General features: G+C 44.3%; 1 protein-coding gene across 5 annotated transcripts in view; it reads right to left on the reverse strand.

Moving 5' to 3' along the window:
* Positions 1-15531, reverse strand: part of FBXL18 (F-box and leucine rich repeat protein 18) — a 328848-nt gene that overhangs the window by 114064 nt on the left and 199253 nt on the right. Inside the window, exon 5 of one of the 5 annotated variants that reach the window (XR_010182033.1) lies at positions 985-1079. The exons of the other annotated variants lie outside the window; for them this stretch is intronic. The gene's annotated coding sequence lies outside the window, so the exon portion shown is untranslated. The remainder of the gene's footprint in view (positions 1-984; positions 1080-15531) is intronic. 5 annotated transcript variants of the gene reach the window in all.

Genomic DNA, 15531 nt, shown 5'->3' on the forward strand with positions numbered 1-15531 from the left:
TCCCCTTGCTGGACTTCACCACCGGGTGCTGCGGACTTTAATAACATGGATTATAGCCTAATCCGACCTGTGCCCTTGCACTGGTGGTCTAGTGGGGTCCCTGTACTGCAACAGTGTCCACGCCTCCTAATGGCCGCGCCGGTTCGCGATTTCGCGACCCTCTTACCTCCTCCCTGAGTGCGGCCATGCGATCCCGGAGAACTTCGGTTAGTATGTGCGCCCTGGGTGAAGAACTGGAGCCTCCGCTGTAAGTACCCGGCAACCAGGGACGCGGAAGTATACAGCGCCGCTGGGGGAAGTGATGGAGCTGCAGCAGGAGATATCAGAATGATATCTAGCACTAGAGTGCCCCTGCTGCAGCCCTTGATGTCTTCTATCTCCTTTTAAAATAGCTCTTCTTAGGGCTGCTGGAGCAGCCCTGCCTGTTAGCTGCCTGCACTGCAGGCACCAATTTACAAACTGATCTCCTGTGCACGGAGACGGGGTTATAGAGGAGGCGGCGCTGAGCATCTTGGGAACAGTCAAAGCTTTAAGCCTGTTGGTGCCTCGGGTCAAGATCCTACTCTACACCCCGATGTTATTCCCTGTGGAATACCAGTGTACCCCGCTGCAGAAACACTGGATTTAGAATACGTTTTGTGCCATTATTTTTGTCAACATATAAAAGAGACAAGAACTAAGTAAAGCTATAAGAAAAGGGCTTGATAACTCACTTTGGGAGATGTGACTGCATAGTATGGGGCAGAACACTGCACTCTTTGAGAGCATGGCCTACTTTGTTTATTTTTACTAGCTGGCAATGTTGGAAAGTATATGTGTACTGTTCCATTCTAACAGGATGACTCCATTTATGCTCTGTCTATCCAGGAGTTAAAGAATGCTCTCCGTGTAGGGCCTGCTTTACCACCCATATTTTGCTGCACTCAGTCCATCCTTGCACCCTCACAAATGCAGACATTTTAATTAACAAAAGAATACCCTTACCTGTGAAAAGGGGTTGCACATAAGTAGGTAAATGGTGTCCCAAAACTACATCTGCACAGCAGTTTCATACTGTCATAAATGTGCCTTATGGAAATCTGGTTAATAAAAATGAATTCCACAGTAAAGTTATAATTGCTGTGTGTATTTTCAGAACATATGTATTTTGAATTATGGGGCTTTACGTGTTCTAATTAAAAACTTCGTAAGCTGCTGACTGCTATTGAGGAATTAGGTTGTTGGTCAAACTTCACAGATCAGGTCCTTTAGTCGATATATTCCAGGTGTATCATCGCCATGAACTGTTGTCATGGTACCTAATGTTTATAGCTATCCACTAACAGTATTTATAGTATTACAGTATTTACATCCATGATTTATTTCAGATGTCTATTGACATTAGTAAAACCGATAGAGGTAATCAATTTTGGAGATGGCCGCAATGTGCCTTTCGTAATGGCACATAGTGGCTAGTTTGTCCATGCTGGAAATATAGCGATATTTTTGTACCGTAACAGCCAAAATGTTTGCAGCCGATCATCACAGTAGTGGTCGGCAGTACATCACCTGGAATAGAATTGCCCTCTTGGAGCATTAAATTACACACTATAAATAATTTGTCCAAAAAGTTAATTTGTGGTGATAACAATTATCACTATACTGTGAGTGACTTTTAACCCCTGATAGAACCTTGCAGTATCACGCTTGGGACATACAGAAGTCAGTCAACAGTGCCTGGCACATGTAAGACACTCCGCTTATTGATATATTCATTTATTATATTGGTATATACTGTCATGATCCTGACTGTATTTCTCATATTCTGTGGCTTACCTCAGCATATCCTGTAACCTGCATTTGCTTCAGCTCAGCATGATCTGTGTTGCTTACTCTTTATTAGCCACCTGATTTGGAATTCCTCTGAGTAATCAGCTGTGTGCAGCATTTGATTCTTCAATGTGTTCATATCTCTGGAGTTTAGGCCTAAAAGTCAGCATCCTCTGTTTATTTTTAGAAGTTCAGGCTACAAAATTTTTCTGACCAGCTAGGCCTCACTCCACATCAGAGCCTAACCTGGAGTACTGACGTGACAGGGTCTGATCACCTGACCATGAGTTATCCAATCTTGTGCCAGCCTGAGACTCCCTGAATCAACTGACTCTATTCACCAATCACCAAGAGGTATACGTATAGACCTGTGTTTCAGAAGCTGCCAGTTCCTTGAGTCACACAGCTCAGTGTGAGCTTAGTAGCTGAGCTCCCTAGAGGTAACACTATTACCTTAGTTCCTGTAAACCTCTGCTCTTTTTCTACCCAGCCCGGTTCAAAGTGCGCTATCAGTTATACCAGTACCCAGCCCGGTTCACAGTGCATTACCAGTTACACTGGTACCCAGTTCGGTTCACAGAGCACTACCAGTCATATCCGGTAACCAGCCCGGAACAGCCATATCCTGTTTTCAGCCTGGTTCTCAGTCACGCCGGTAATCAGCCTGGTTCTCAGTCTCACTGGTAACCAGCCCAGTTCTCAGTCTCACAGCTAACAGCCTGGACCATAGTGCTCCGGTAACCAGCAACCAGTCTGGTTCCATGTCTTCAGCTCTCCTTCCAGATCTGCATAATTACAGAGAACCTATTTCATAGTTTACTTTGGGTACACAAACACCTAGTCCTGTGACAGTCCAGTCCTGCGGGGTATCTAGCCGTACCCTATCCATCATTGATCTATTTCATTCTCACAAATACAATCACCACCCTGCTATCAACACCAAGTCCCTGGTGATCCAGTAGTCCGGATACGGCTCCCTCTGCCAAGGCCCAGGCTCGACTCCTGGTCAGGGATTGCTCCTTACTTCTTCATCTCACCGATTCCCACAGACCAGCCAAATATACACATAGTCCTCCAGTTACCTGCAGACTTCACATATACATCACGTTCACAAAACTACAGTCATGACATATACCAATTATATTAGTGTTTATAGTTAGAATATGTGATTTCTAATTGTTTGTAGCTACAACATTGTATCACTATATATTTTTTTATCAATGTATTGATTTACATGTGTGAATAAATACGTAATAGCGGTTATCACAACAGTGCTGTGTATTTTCTTTGTTATTTCCTGTTTTTGACTAGCTATCACACACAGCTGCTTACTGTTAGTAATTGAAAGATCTCTATTTCAGGGCCTGAAAAATTTCCTTTGCTACCCCCCTGAATCTGTCAATGTATGCGTCACTACCACCAAACACCCTATAAAGACTAAACATGTCTACATCTATAGCGATCCCTGTCACATGTGCACTGTCCAATAGAGTTCCTATACTCACTTGACCAACTGACTTATTTCTCATTAGGATATGTTTTGGATTGACAACAAAGAACAAGGCCAGTCCTTTAATGTTGTTGATGTGAGGTCTTCTCATATGACCAGTGATATGTGGGTCTCTCACGTATCTGTAATACCACTAATCTAATCATACTCATAACTGATAGTAATAAGACACGTAATGTGGTTTACAACAAGGCATTTAAAGACTGAAGAAATTGGTAAATAAGGAAAACTTTTTTTTTTTTGCTACAGACGTTATTAACACAGACAAGTGAACTTAAAAAATAAATATACCACTGAAAAAAATTAATAATCACTCTGCATCATTGAATAAAATTAATTACGGCAGGTACAGTAGGCACTGCTAGTAACATTACAAATCTACAAGGATCATTGATATCTACCTTCCCATAGATAAACGTTGTAGACTTCTCATATAAAATGCCCCAATATAACAATTCCTAACTGCGTTTCATGGAGATTTTGTAACATGGTGTTATTTCAGTCATAAAGGCACTTTTTCTGTCATTTATGTTGAAACCTGCCTCTGAGGCACTAAAATTAATAAATTCCAGGACCATGTAAAAAGCAATAGATGAAGTGTTTTATACAGGTCATTTAACTATGAGGTAGCATTTCCTATACTTATATTTTAACGGTTGGGTTTACATTATACATGTTTTGACTTCAAGTAAAAAACATCTGCTGGTCTGAGACAATAATAACAACAACAACGATTATAGGGGGTCATTCCGAGTTGATCGCTAGCTGCATTTGTTTGCAGCGCAGCGATCAAGCTAAAATAACGGCAGTTCTGCGCATGCGGCGCAATACAGGTACAACAAACATTGTATTTTCACACAGGGTCTAGCGATGCATTTCAGTCGCACTGGCTGCCGCAGAGTGATTGACATGAAGTGGGCGTTTCTGGGTGTCAACTGACCATTTTCAGGGAGTGTTCGAAAAAACGTAGGCGTGGCTGGACGAATGCAGGGCGGATTTGTGACGTCAAATCCGGAACTGAATGGTCTGAAGTGATCGCAAGCGCTGAATAGGTTTTGAGCTACTCTGAAACTGCACGAAAATTTTCTGCTGGCGCTCTGCGATCCATTCGTTCGCACTTCTGCTAAGCTAAAATACACTCCCAGTGGGCGGCAGCATAGCATTTGCACAGCTGCTAAAAACTGCTAGCGAGCGAGCAACTCAGAATGACCCCCATAATACATTTTACTGTCACTGCCCTTATCAAAATAAAGTCATGTGGCTCAGTACTACAGGTACATACTGTAGATCATATAGATGAGTCCACATAAACTTTTCTCCAATTTAGCCATATAGTCAAATTAGCCATCCGATCTATTCTGAAAATTAGCCACGCTTTGTGATTTTTCTTAAAATCCGCTACTTTAATCTGCTACTTTACACCAGTGGTTCTCAAAACTCTGTCCTCAGGACCACACACAGTTCACGTTTTCCAGATTACCTAGCAAGTGCACAGTGTATTCATTATTCGAAGACACATTTTAAAAGATCTACAGGTGGAGCTAATTATTGCACTTGCGATTCTGTGAGGAGACCTGAAATACATGAACTGTTTGGGGTCCTGAGGGATGAGTTTCAGAACCTGTGCTTTATACAAAGCATGAAAAAAATAAAAAAATAAAATTGTGAATCCACCCATTGCTACTTGTGGTACGCATTATAGCATTTTAGCCATTCTAAGCATTTTGTGCGAAATGAAACAAAAAGGGAAAGTATGAGGACACCTCTCTACATATTTGACAATATTACACTTACTGTACATTCCTGCATTCAGGAAGTAGTAAAGAGCTTGCATATGACTTCTACCTCCGGACACATTGTGGCTTCTGCACATGGGTTGTCCCACTGCAGTCAAATGGGGTAACACAGTATCAGATTTTTTTTCACGCCGCCCCTCGGCCATAGTTTCTTATTAAGAAACGTAGAAGCTATTTTTAATTAAGTAAATTGTTTTATATGTTATCCTTAGGTACCGTTATGTGGTGAGGGACAGGATTCACTTGTTTGTGAACATGTTTTATGATTGGAAGCCACAAACGCTGGTTTTGCCTATTACATTGACCATAAATAATTTTAATTGCTCCTGGACAACCAATCCAAGGCACCCCTTCAAGTGTCCTGAGGCACCCCAGGGTGCCACAGCACACAGTTTGAGAACCACTGGGGTAACATCATCCACTTTGCAGAATTTGTAAAGTACTGTCCCCAAAGAAAACTATGAGGATAAATGCTGTAGTTGGCGGATATAAAGCAGATATATCTCCAATATATCCTGCTTTCTGTATTATTACATACCAGCAAAACTTAATTCTGATATTAAATTTGGGAAAACAGCGATTTCTGCATATTTTAAGGACAAAACTGATTAAGAAATATGCCCCAAAATATCCTTAGTGATGACAGAAAGTGACAAAGGTAATATTCTTTTGACCATCCTAGGAAGTAACCAAAATTATATTTCATTTAGATTTTATAGAATTAAAAGACCTCAAATAACTTGCAAAACAAAAATAATGTGGCTTTTCTAGAAGGGATGTGGTTTTCTAGAAAACTAACACATGATTAACACATTACTGAAATAAATGAGAGAGAGAAAGAAAATAATATTGAGGGGAAAAAATAGGATTTGAATTACCTACCGGTAAATCCATTTCTCGTAGTCCGTAGAGGATGCTGGGGTTTTATTTAGTACCATGGGGTATAGATAGGTCCTTTGGGAGCCACTGGCACTTTAAGAGTTTAACAGTGTGGGCTGGCTCCTCCCTCTATGCCCCTCCTACCAGACTCAGGCTAGAAACTGTGCCCGAGGAGACGGACATACTTCGAGAGAAGGAAATACAGATAGTGGTGAGAATCAATGAGTACAAGAAAAACAGTAGCGCTTGGTGGTCATAGATGAGAGAGGTAGGTCAACACATAAACACATTTTAATGTATCATAAAAATGTATAAACATATATAAAAGATTGTGAATAAAATATGAAAAAGTAGGTATGTCAAGTGAGCTGTGCTCCTCTCAGTTCCAGTATGGAAATAGGTGTAGGAAGTTCAATAAACCTGTTCCAATATTCAGTCCCCTTGGTCCTAAATGGCCCATATAAAACACAACCGTGTATGATAGTTACCACCAGCAGTTTTCAAGGTGTTTAAGCGGTTGGCATCCGCAAATGGCTTTCCCTTGGCTGTGTTGAAATGTTCCACAGTGTGGAGAAGCTCTCCTAGGACGGGATCCAGTAATGGGGACTTGGTCCAGGTTTCGATCTTCCAGAAGTTGGATATGTAGAGAGTGAGCACAAACAGCAGATCTCACAGACGCGTTTCGGTGCGTTCACGCAACTTTTTCAAGGTGTTGACAGTACTGCTGTTCAGGGTTTATAAACCCCTTCAATATGGCTGCTCATTTGCATGTGTAATTAGTTATGACCATTCTCTCTCATTATATGATAAAATAATGACAGACCGCATACTACACAATAAAACTCATTTAAAATACTATCTCATATATAATTTACATCCCATTAGTTATAATATATACTCAAAATATATTTGAAAAGATCCGGTCACATGACCGTTATCCTACATAGAGCTAAATGGTAAAGTGAAAACCCGAAGTGGTAAATGGAAAAAATAAGATTTTACTTACCGGTAAATCTATTTCTCGTAGTCCGTAGAGGATGCTGGGACTCCGTAAGGACCATGGGGAATAGACGGGCTCCGCAGGAGCTAGGGCATTTTAAGAAAGCTTTGGACTCTGGGTGTGCACTGGCTCCTCCCTCTATGCCCCTCCTCCAGACCTCAGTTAAGGAAACTGTGGCCAGAGGAGATGGACAGTACAAGGAAGGATTTTTGTAAATCTAAGGGCGAGATCCATACCAGCCACACCAATCACACCGTATAACTTATGATAAACTACCCAGTTAACAGTATGAACAACAACATAGCCACGGTTCAACCGATAAACTATAACATAACCCTTATGTAAGCAATAACTATATACAAGTCTTGCAGAAGAAGTCTGCACTTGGGACGGGCGCCCAGCATCCTCTACGGACTACGAGAAATAGATTTACCGGTAAGTAAAATCTTATTTTCTCTAACGTCCTTGAGGATGCTGGGACTCCGTAAGGACCATGGGGATTATACCAAAGCTCCCAAACGGGCGGGAGAGTGCGGATGACTCTGCAGCACCGATTGAGCAAACAGAAGGTCCTTATCAGCCAGGGTATCAAACTTATAGAACATTGCAAAGGTGTTAGACCCCGACCAAGTAGCTGCTCGGCACAACTGTAATGCCGAGACCCCTCGGGCAGCCGCCCAAGAAGAGCCCACTGGAATGGGCCTTAACCGATTTTCGGTATCGGCAATCCTGCCGTAGAATGCGCCTGCCGAATCGTGTTACAGATCCAGCGAGCAATAGTCTGCTTTAAAACAGGAGCGTCAACCTTGGTGGCCGCATACAGAACAAACAGAGCTTCAGTCTTCCTGATTCTAGCCGTTCTGGTCACATAAATCTTCAAAGCCCTGACCACATCCAGGGACTCGGAATCCTCCAAGTCCCGTGTAGCCACAGGCACGACAATAGGTTGGTTCATATGAAAAGATGAGACCACCTTTGGCAGAAATTGAGGACGAGTCCTCAACTCTGCCCTATCCACGTGAAAAACAGAGTATGGGCTTTTATGTGATAAAGCCGCCAATTCTGAAACACGTCTAGCCGAAGCTAATGTCAACAACATGACCACTTTCCACGTGAGGTATTTCAACTCCACAGTTTTGAGTGGTTCAAACCAAGGAGACTTGAGGAAACGTAACACCACGTTAAGATCCCAAGGCGCCACCGGAGGCACAAAGGGAGGCTGAATATGCAGCACCCCCTTCACAAAAGTCTGTACTTCAGGAAGAGAGGCTAATTCTCTTTGAAAGAAAATGGATAGTGCCGAAATTTGGACCTTTATGGACCCTAATTTTAGGCCCAAAGTCACTCCTGTTTGAAGGAAGTGAAGCAGACGGCACAAATGGAACTCCTCCGTAGGAGCAGCTCTGGCCTCACACCAAGAAACATATTTCCGCCATATACGGTGATAATGTTTTAACGTCACGTCTTTCCTAGCCTTGATCAGGGTAGGAATGACTTCCTCCAGAATTCCTTTTTCCGCTAGGATCCGGCGTTCAACCGCCATGCCGTCAAACGCAGCCGCGGTAAGTCTTGGAACAGACAGGGCCCCTGCCGCAGCAGGTCCTGCCTTAGAGGAAGAGGCCACGGATCTTCTGTGAGCAACTCTTGCAGCTCCAGATACCAAGTCCTCCGTGGCCAATCTGGAACAATGAGGATTGTTCTGACCCTGCTCATTCTTATTATTCTCAACACTTTGGGTATGAGAGGAAGAGGAGGAAACACAGACCGATCTGAACACCCAAGGTGTCACCAGAGCGTCTACCGCTACCGCCTGAGGGTCCCTTGACATGGCGCAATACCGCTTTAGCTTTTTGTTGAGACGGGATGCCATCATGCCGATTTGAGGCAGTCTTCATCAATCCGTGATCTGTGCGAAGACTACTTTATGAAGTCCCCACTCTCCCGGATGCAGGTCTTGCCTGCTGAGGAAGTCCGCCTCCCAGTTGTCCACCCCCGGGATGAACACTGCTAATAGCGCGCTTACATGGCCTTACGCCCAGCGTAGAATCCTGGTTGCTTCTGCCATGGCCACTCTGCTCCTTGTTCCGCCTTTGCCGGTTTATATGAGCCACTGCCGTGACGTTGTCCGACTGAACCAGAAACGGTTTTCTCCGAAGTAATTCTTCCGCTTGACCCAGGGCGTTGTATATGGCCCTCATCTCCAGGACGTTGATGTGGAGACAAGTCTCTAGGTTTGACCAGAGACCTTGGAAATTTCTTCCCAGTGTTACTGCTCCCCAGCCTCGGAGGCTTGCGTCCGTGGTCATCAGGACCCAGTCCTGAATAGCAAACCTGCGACCCTCTAACAGGTGAGCACTGTTCAGCCACCACAGGAGAGATACCCTGGTCCTGGGAGACAGGGTGATCCTTTGATGCATTCGTAAATGGTACCCGGACCACTTGTCCAAGAGGTCCCATTGAAAGGTCCTCGCATGGAACCTGCCGAAAGGGATGGCCTCGTATGAAGCCACCATCTTCCCCAGGACCCGCGTGCAATGATGCACTGAAACCTTTTTTGGTTTTAATAGGTTCCTGACCATGGCTATGAGCTCCTGAAGCTTTTCGATCGGAAGAAAAACCTTTTTTCTGGTCTGTGTCTAGAATCAGGCCCAAAAAGGTCAGACGCGTTGTAGGGACTAGCTGGGACTTCGGTATATTGAGAATCCAGCATTGTATCTGCAACATCTTCATGGACAGAGACACGCTGTCCAGCAATTTCTCCCGAGATCTCGCCTTTATGAGGAGATCGTCCAAGTATGGGATAATTGTGACCCCCTGCCTGCGCAGGAGCACCATCATTTCCGCCATTACCTTGGTGAAAATCCTCTGGGCCGTGGAAAGCCCAAACGGCAACGTCTGAAATTGGTAGTGGACAGTCCTGCACTGCAAATCTCAGGAACGCCTGATGAGGGGGGAATATCGGAACATGAAGGTATGCATCCTTTATGTCCAGGGACACCATCCAATCCCCCCCCCCCCCTCCAGGCTGGCAATGAGCGCCCTGAGTGTTTCCATCTTGAACCTCTTCAAGTACAGGTTCAGAGATTTTAGGTTTAAAATGGGTCTGACCGAACCGTCCGGTTTCGGAACCACAAACAGGGTTGAGTAATATCCCTCTCCTTGCTGGAGATGAGGAACTGTGACAATCACCTGTTGAATATACAATTTTTGGATTGCCGCCAACACTAGCTTCCTCTCTGACTGGGAAGCCGGCAGAGCCGATTTGAAAAACCGGCGAGGAGGCAAGTCTTCGAATTCCAGCCTGTATCCCTGAGAAACAATCTCTAATGCCCAGGGATCCACCTGCGAGTGAACCCAGACGTGGCTGAAAAACGGAAGACGAGCCCCACTAGATCTGCCTCCCCCAGGGAAGCCCCAGCGTCATGCGGTGGACTTTGCAGAGGCACGGGAGGACTTTTGCTCTTGGGAACTAGCTGTGTGCAGCTTCTTTCCCCTGCCTTTCCCTCTGGCAACAAAGGACGATCCCCGTACCTTTTTGTTTTTATTGGAACGAAAGGACTGCATTTGATAATGAGGTGCCTTTTTTGTATGCTGCGGGGGGACATAAGGTAAGAAATTCGACTTACCAGCCGTAGCGACAAGGTCCGAGAGGCCGTCTCCAAACAACTCCTTCCCTTTGTAAGGCAAGGACTCCATATGCCGATTTGAATCGGCATCTCCCGTCCACTGTCGGGTCCACAAGAGCCGCCTAGCAGAAATAGACATAGCATTTATTCTGGAGCTTAATAAACAAATGTCTCTCTGAGCATCTCTCATATACAAGGCAGCATCTCTGATATGCTCCATGGTCATTAGATTGGTATCCCTATATAAGGTGTCCATCTCCGTTGATAAGGAGTCTGCCCATGCCACAACAGCACTACAAACCCAGGCCGACGCCACGGCCGGCCTAACTATAGTTCCTGAATGTGTGTAAATGTGCTTCATGGTAATTTCCTGCTTGCGATCAGCAGGATCCTTGAGGGAAGCAGTATCCGGAGAAGGCAGTGCCACCTTCTTGGATAAGCGTGTCAGCGCCTTGTCTACTTTAGGCGAAGATTCCCAGCGTATCCGATCAGTTTATGGAAAAGGATACGCCATAAGAATCCTTTTGGGAACTTGTGGTCTCCTATCCGGAGATTCCTAAGCCTTTTCGCACAATTCACTTAGTTCAAATGAGGATGGAAAGGTGACTTCTGTGTCGGTATCTGTGTCATCAATCTGGGATATGGTGCGCTTCTGAGACCCCGAAGGGCCTGGCGCCACAGGGACAGGCATGGACTGGCTACCTGACTGATCCCTAGCTTCTGCCTTGTCTAACCTTTTATGCAATAGATTGACATTTGCATTCAAGACATTCAGCATATCCACCCATTCCGGTGTCGGCGTTGCCGACAGCGACATGACATTCAAGCACTCCCCCCTCCACATTAAGCGAGCTTTCCTCGTCAAACATGTCGACACACGCGTACCGACACACTTCACACACACAGGGAACCCCTTTCCTGAAGATAGTATCCCTGTCAAGGCCCTTTGGAGAGACAGAGAGAGAGTATGCCAGCACATACCCCAGCGCAATGATCCTGGAGACCAACACAAAATGTTTTTCCCCAGCCGCGCTGTATAATATGTTATCCGCCAATTATGTGCCCCCCCCTCTCTTTTAAACACCCCTTCACCGTGTGTAAGCAGGGGAGAGTCCGGGGAGCTTCCTCTCAGCGGTGCTGTGGAGAGAAAATGGCGCTGGTGAGTGCTGAGGGAGAAGCCCCGCACCCTCGGCGGCGGGCTTCTGTCCCGCTCAAACTTACAAAAATATGGCGGGGGCTCTTTTATATACATGTACAGTGCCCACCTGTACATGTATATTGCCTTTTGCCATAAGAGGTGTATATATTGCGGCCCAGGGTGCCCCCCTCCCCCCCCCCTCCTCCCCCTCCCTGCGCCCTTACAGTGACCGGAGTGTGTGAGGTGTATGGAAGCAATGACGCACAGCTGCAGTGCTGTGCGTTACCTCCGTGAAGCTGAAGGCTTCTGCCGCCTGACGACTTCTGTCTCCTGTTCTTCTAGCTATGTGAGGAGAACGGCGGCGCGGCTCCGGGGGTGGACGCCCAGTAAGAACCTGCGTTCTCCCCCTCTGGAGCTAATGGTGTCCAGTAGCCAAGGAAGCAGAGCCTATCTTAGACAAGAAGGTCTGCTCCTCTCTCCTCAGTCCCTCGATGCAGGGAGCCTGTTGCCAGCAGTGCTCCCTGTGAAAAAGTAGAGAAAAAATCCAAACAAAAATGCTCAGGAGAGCTCTCTGCAGTGCACCCATCCTGCTCTGGGCACAGTGTAAAAACTGAGGTCTGGAGGAGGGGCATAGAGGGAGGAGCCGGTGCACACCCAGAGTCCAAAGCTTTCTTAAAGTGCCCTATCTCCTGCGGAGCCCGTCTATTCCCCATGGTCCTTACGGAGTCCCAGCATCCTCAAGGATGTTAGAGAAAAACCCTATATTCCCCATCAGTACTAGGGTCCGGGACAATCTCCATATATTTTCAAATCTCCAAATATAGAGAGAAATACTCCTCTCCTATCAATCCTAATGGGAGTAATTGCAGCTGTTTGTAATTCGTTTTGCATCATAAAGCGCCCAGGCGCGTATTCGGGAGTGGCGCGTCATCGGGCCCCGCCAGCGGGTCCGGGAGCAAGGTATACCTTGCTCAAAGACAAAAAATAATACAAAGTCAGGATAGAAAATATGTCCCTAATATTCATCAGGAAGATAAAGCTTTCATCTCAACCTATAACAGTGAGAGTATGTTTAAGAAAATCATTTGTAAAAACTTTGCGATTCTAAATCAGGATACCATACTTAGAGGACATATACCGAACAGACCAAAATTCATCTTCAAAAAAGGCCGTTCCCTTAAGAACATCCTTGCACCAAGTTTTCTCAAAGTCCCACCTCTATCAGAAATAAAGGAGGGGATACAGGAACCATGGTTACCATCGCGACCAATGGGTTTTTACCGATGTGGGGCAACCAGATGCAACACATGCAAACATATCCCTAGGAAAACCACATCTATTTTAGTTGAGGAAGGAGAGGAATATACTTTGACTGGTTTCATGAACTGTGATACCAGTTATGTTATAATCTTCTCTCATGCAGCTGCAACCAAAGATATGTAGGACGGACTACAAGAAGTATCAAAGTCCGCTTTATGGAACACCGTTGGAATACCATCAATAAAATTCATGTACATACAGTAGTGTCTCAAGACACTTTAGAGACAGTCATGGCGGTGACCCCAGCTCCCTTAGTTTCATAGCAATTGAACACATAGGGAAGACAAAGAGAGGTGGGGATCGCTACAAATTGTTATGTAAACAGGAATTATACTGGATGTTCAGATTAAACACAGTATATCCTTCAGGTTTGAATGAATCAGTGGAACTGAACACAGTATTATGATTCTCTCTTTTTTCTTCTTTATATATAGATGTAACTAAATGTGGTATCATATACTATTTCCTCCGAGACTGATTATTCCTGACTCTTGATTCATTACTATTACATTCATTGAATGAGATTTTTTTTATAATTTATGAATTTTATATGGAGCCTAACTGTATATGCTACTCTATGCAGATCTATATGTATTCTACAATATTTATAATTACTCATTATCTCTTGTGGCAGAACTTGCTAATTTGTGATTAGGATCACTAGTTTTTTACATGTTTATTGATACATCTACACAGAATCAGCCCGATTTCATTGCCAAAATTATTGTTGTTGACACTGGGCATCCGGTTGCCGTGGCGATACACAATAATGTGTGTCGCCTTGACAACCGTGACGTCTATATACGCCCGGGCGCAGCAGGATGATGTGGTGCCCTCCGCCACGCCTACTATCTATATGAGTTCTGGATGATACCACCAAGAGGTTGGACAGTGAGCCGAAGGCTGGGCGTGGCGGGAGTGACGCGCTGTCGGAGGCCGGTGACGTGCCACCTCCCAGACCCGCTGGCGGGGGCCGATGATGCGCCACTCCCGAATACACGCCTGGACGCTTTGTTATGATGCAAAACTAATTACAAACAGCTGCAATTACTCCCATAAGGATTGATAGGAGAGGAGTATTTCTACCTTTACTTGGGGGATTTGCAAATATACGGAGATTGTCCCGGACCCTAGTACTGATGGGAATATAGGGTTTTTTTCCATGTACCATTTTGCTCTATTTAGGATAACGGTCATGTGACCGGATCTTTTCAAATATATTTTGATATAAGGAAAGGGAGATGGGAGACCTACTGCACTAGTATTTAGATCATGACTGAATTATAATCAAAACACCCCATTTTGTATTATGACACCTTAAGTCTGGTCACAGATTGTGGGGGTGCTGCCACACCATATATGTTGCCAACATATAAGATCAGTTTTGAAGGGAAGGAAAAGAATTGGACTGTGGGTGGCACACTAAAGTTAAATAAACACTCTCTTGAAATTTAACCTTTAATTCTATTTATTTAAAAAAGCTAGTAACTGTGAAATATTAAAATAAATCTGGACAAGTGCAAGACACAGTGCAACATATAAGTTAAAAAGCACACTCTCTTACTCCAATGTGTTGTGCAATGTCTAATTTATTATATACTGTAATGATAGGTTCTATGACCTTAAACAAAATTAATTTAGTGCTGTCAGGAAGTTGTCCCTATTGATAGCTGGGTGTAATGAGTGCGAACGAAAATATGTTATCCACACGTGTGATTTCCAATCCTAACGAGCCTCAGATAAGTGTACTGTTATTTATAAATTCCTATCCATGAGAGAGGAAGGATTAACTAATAAATGGTGTCTTCACTCGTAAACTGTTGATACACAATTCTTTGTAATTTTAAGGTAATTGATCATGAATTGTGAGATTTGAAAAGATTTTATTCAGACATCACATGAATTGGTGGAGGTATTTTAAGAAGTACCTCTCTGTACCTAATGTATTGGCGACCTCAGTCTCTGCTGTCAGCGCCACTATATTACTGTATCATTGATAGACGTTCTCAGTCTCTGCTGTCAACAACCCTATATTGCTGGGTGCAGATGATAGATATTCAGGAGGTTCACCAATTAATGCCAGTATTCAGCTTGAAGTATTCATTAAGGCATATTTGTTGTGGCGTATCTGTAGTATGTATAAGCGTTGTCAGTCTATGCTGTCAACGCATGGGGTGCCAACCATCTAAATGCCACCCTCCTATATATGCAGGGCTGGCTTAATGGCGTTCTCAGTTTATACTGTCAACATCTGTGTGACATTACCAGCTTGTAACTTCTATTCATGTGATGAATTGGACTGTTGTATGTGTATATTGTTAATCGACACTCTCAATCCTACTCTCTCATGGATTGATCTTCACAGCATAACTTTCATCCATAGTCTTACACTATATCTGATATTAGTTAATGTCACTTCCCAAGTGATATATCTCACGTGTGATTAATTATTG

This window comes from Pseudophryne corroboree, chromosome 7 (genome assembly GCF_028390025.1).
Source record: "Pseudophryne corroboree isolate aPseCor3 chromosome 7, aPseCor3.hap2, whole genome shotgun sequence".
Classification (NCBI taxonomy): domain Eukaryota; kingdom Metazoa; phylum Chordata; class Amphibia; order Anura; family Myobatrachidae; genus Pseudophryne; species Pseudophryne corroboree.